Source organism: Pinus tabuliformis, chromosome X, assembly GCF_031772625.1.
Source record: "Pinus tabuliformis cultivar Carrire ecotype Pingquan chromosome X, CPIR1, whole genome shotgun sequence".
In the NCBI taxonomy this organism is placed as follows: Eukaryota; Viridiplantae; Streptophyta; class Pinopsida; order Pinales; family Pinaceae; genus Pinus; species Pinus tabuliformis.
In genome coordinates, this window is record NC_142308.1 from 404206652 (window position 1) to 404211194 (window position 4543).

Genomic DNA, 4543 nt, shown 5'->3' on the forward strand with positions numbered 1-4543 from the left:
GAGAGGTGGAAGCTGTAACTGTCAATCCTTGAAACATAACTGAAGTCGAAAATAGGTAGTCGAATCCTATTCTTTTGCTAAATTTTGAACCTGGAATCGTGTAGTTTGCTGATTTTAGGCCTAAAAATTCTCTTTCTTGAATGCCACTTGGCACATTCCTGCACAACCGCCCTCAAATTTCTGGAGATGCGTTTGCCACTTTACAGAAGGGGAAAGGTCTCCAATATTTTAATGCAAAAATCTGGGTCAAATCCGCCACATATGTTCTTTAGAACGAATGCCAAAGTATGCAATGACTGCCACCTAAGACATAACGCCACTTTCATTCAATTTTGGATCATGAATACGCAGATGGATCATTTCACATTCATCATTCGGAAATTACATCAATGTCATTTGCTAGTATGATGACATATTGCATGTTAAGCCCCATCTCTCATAACTTCGGTGCTTTTCATCGGCAGTTGCAATTTCGTTCAGGGAGCTAGTCAAATCGCCACCATTGTTAGGGACGGTCTTTTGCTTTACCGTTTGCAGCCAATTCTTGAAATCTAGCTCTGCCTGTGATTTTGCTGATGCCATTGCCCCGATGATCATTTGCAGTTTCATCTGAAGACTCCAGGAGATCACTAGCACCATTTTGAAAACCAGTACTGGGCGATGTTGGAAGACCGACGCCATGAACGACGGGATACAGCCATGTCTGCAAATAGCAAGATCGCTCCAGTTCCCATTTTTACTGGACTATCTCCTCAATCTTAAATTATAATGTCTGAGACGAGACGGGGCAACCACTCAAATAAATGTCATGGCGAGTTTGAGAAGTTATTGTATGCGATTCAGCAAAGAGAAGGGGTATCATGCTCCTTCGCCATATATGCCCAAAACAGAGCAGTTGTCATACAATCATATACAATAGCTGTGAACGATATATAGAGAAAACCCAGACATTCTAAATTTCGATCGGTCCAAATTGACTAGTTAATTTTTTGAGATCGCAATCGTGGGGGATCAAGAGTGAGTTCAACAGACATAATAGGCGAGGATACCCACTCCTTGTGAGAAAATTAGAAGCATACCCAGTTGTTATTCGACCAAAGCAGCTCCCAACACTAACGATTCCCACATAAAGGCCCACCTTTTCGTTTCTTGCAGCACTTCCGATCTGAGAAAAGTTATTATGATAGCACCCGCGCTACCTCCACCGTGAACCAAAACACTACGAAGAGTATATAAATTGCGCACACTTCTATCTGCATCTGGAGAGAGATATTTGCCATTGTCTTTGTCTATGTCAAGTGAAGTAGAAATTCATATCGATCATCTATCTTGACCATTGTGTCTTGTATGAAATCATATTCAACGCTTCAACTGAAGTTGTAGTATGGGAGGAAAACCAAGGAAAAGAACACCTTTTCTTGCCTTCTGAAGTCCATACTACTCGGCATGATATTTGTTATCACCATCAAGTTTTTTCAACTTCAAGATACTTATCAAATGAAGCATAGACCTCTCGGTAGCCTTCTTGGTCCGGCTTTTTCGTTTCCTTCTCTTCAAAGGAACACGCTTTCATATGCCCTGTATATGTATTTTCTATACCTAAATCTGTTTTTGGTTTACTTTTTTTTTTCTTTTTCGATGGGATTCCTACACATTTATTCCATTCAATTTCCCAATCTGAACCCTTATTCTCACCTTTTTCAAAATACTTCTGTTTTCGGTCAATAATAGATGAAGACTTTGGATTTGCGATCCTGTATTGCAGTGCATTACCTCTATTTAAAGATTTATTATGAGCTTGCTCCACCATAGTTTTCTTGTCACGAGGAGTTGAATCTTCACAGCTGGGATTAGAAACAGTTCCAGTATTCACATCTCCAATCCATCCGTCGGTACTCAATTTTACTGGAGCCTTCTTTCATTTAGTCGTCTGTCCACCACCATTAGTAATCTTATTCAATTTCTTTTTTTGCTCCTTTGCTCTATAGACTGCATGTTTTATGCCATTGTTGTCCAACCAACCTTCTGGCCAAAGTTCAGCAAGCTCTATGTATAGTTTCTTTATTTGTGGGCCTTTGTGTTCATCCATTCCCTCAACATACTGATCATAGAGATCACAAAGTCGGTCTTCAGTTGCATAATCCCACTTGTATCATCCATTCAATTTTCCTTTTTCTACAGAGGTTGACACTGCTTGTAAATCATCCAATGAACCTTCTTGCCTGCTTTCCTGAGCTTGCAAAGAAGATACTTGCATTTGGACCCTTTCAGTCACCTCCTTTTTTATGTGTTCAAGCCTACCTTCTTTTTCCTGCTTGGCCAAGATTCCTGATGCAATCATTTCCTTCAAGTTTCTCTTCAATGTTTTAAGCCACATTACATGGCCTAAAATGCCCATAAGATGATTAATTACATCATTCGAGATTTTTCCTTGTTTTTCCGCCAACCTAGCTACTTTGCAAAGCTTTTGCTTAACATCACGAGGTATACGCTTTTTCACCACTTGGCATAATTGATCTGATTCTCGAATGTCAGCAGAAGGTGGACACAATTCAACAACTCCCTTTTCCAAATCTTGGAAGGCTTTGTCCAGAATAGTGCATTTAGGCCTTGCAGGACTAGCTTCCTTATGAAGCAGTAGTGAAGGTTTGATTTTGGAGGTCGATATCTGGTATACAACAGGATTCACATCCACTGAATCGTCACCTTCTTCAACTTTCTCAAAGGCTCTACTTTTATTGGAGGTTGACATATCATTTGCACACTTCATCAATTGTCTTGTATGGCATTCAGTTCCAAGAGTTGCATGTTTATCTGAGTGATATTGCATATCACCATCTGAAGGTTCAACTATGATTGCCTTCTTGACAGTGGTTTCTTTAGAGCCTGCAATCGAAATATTTGGAATTGTCCCATCCTTATTAAACACCTCAATGCCTACGACCGTTTGCTCTATTTTACAATGAACTTCTTTGCATCTCTCAGCTTTTAATGAACTGGGCCCAATGTGAACATTTCCTGGTTTTGATTCTTGCTTTTCAATGTTTTTTCATCTGAATATTCACCAACAGAAAGACAAGTGATATCCTGACCAGAGCTTGTGGCATTCATACCCACCAAAGGTCCACTTCTTGCAACTGCCTTTATTCGAAGAGCACCCATCTTTGACAATTTGCTTGGAATTTCTTTATCATTTGGCATCTTCTTGGTATCTTTCCTCCTCCTTTTCTTTGGAGCAAGCATGGGAGAGGCAGCAGGCTCATTCGAGTGTTCTAATTTCCCTCTGTTGATGAAAAAATCCTGTGTGCTTTGTCTTTCCCCCATCAACTGAGAAGTACTCATCCAGTTCTGTATCATCTATAAATGAGTCTTCAGTATCATACTGGTCGTCTTCTGGAATTTTATCTAGCTCTTCTTCATCACTACTTCCAGTTCCCTTGTACAAACATTCGATCCTCTCAATAACTGCACTAAATTGATGTGAAGGGGCTGAAACCAGATCCGTCTGCCCACCAAAATCCCAGTTGTGCCCTCTGGAGCAATCCGAGCCTCCAAAGTAGGGTGAGCTTCGACAGGTGGTTCAACAGGACGAGACTGAACGGCCTTCTGAGAATCTTTAATCAATTTCTTCCATGAAACAAATGTGGTCTCATCCGTCTTCAGTTCTATATGGAACCGCTGTCTAACCAGTGGAACCGAAAAGCCGACTACCCCAGGAGATGATGACGAGGTTTCTTCCACCATTGTTTCTCTGTACTGCCAGAACATATTATTATTATTATTATTCATTAAATCAATCCCCGTTATGGTCTCACCATATAACCAAGCTCCACCAGCTTCCGGATTTCTTTCCGCCGAAGAAGAAGATCAAAACTTTCCCGAAGAATATCAAAACTTTCCTCACTCATAGAATTATTACGACTGTCTTATACTCATTATATTATATCCTTCCTCAATTGGAAGATTACTAAAACAAAATCGGGGATTTAAAATGTATTTCGAATTTAAAAAGCGGAGAAGTTATTGGTGCGACCGGAGCAATTTTGAATTTGAAATTTATAAGCAGTGGCACAATTTCTATGGTGTTCCAGCTTTGTGCGCCACACTGGTCTGGTGCGTCGCGCGCTTGTAAATTTCCACTGGCAATTTTAGCTCAGTGCGCCGCGTGCATCCTATGCGTCGTGCGCTCCTTGTATGCGCCGCGTGCATCCTATGCGCCGCGTTCTCCTTGTATGCACCGCACACACTGTCAACACACTGTCGGCCTCTCCAACACTGAAATTCACTCTTCAACCTCCAAATTCGGCTTTCTCCTTTGGATTTTTGTGAATTTTTGACATGCAGATAGGTTGTCAAAAACAATGGATTTGCTTTACAATTTAATATAGCTCTGCTCTTTTGCAGCTCGACATTTGGCATGAATTTAATGTTGTTTTTGTTTTTTTTTTTTTCTTTTTATTTGATTTTCTTGGCTTGGGCAATGATACTTTGGCTAATTTTTTGCAGGGTAATTGGCACAAGATTTCGACTAGACTTTAGCAAA

General features: G+C 40.4%; 1 pseudogene; it reads right to left on the minus strand.

Moving 5' to 3' along the window:
• Window positions 1-1465: 1465 nt before the first annotated feature.
• Window positions 1466-3970, minus strand: LOC149140223 (ubinuclein-1-like; annotated as a pseudogene).
• Between the last annotated feature and the right edge of the window lie 573 nt (window positions 3971-4543).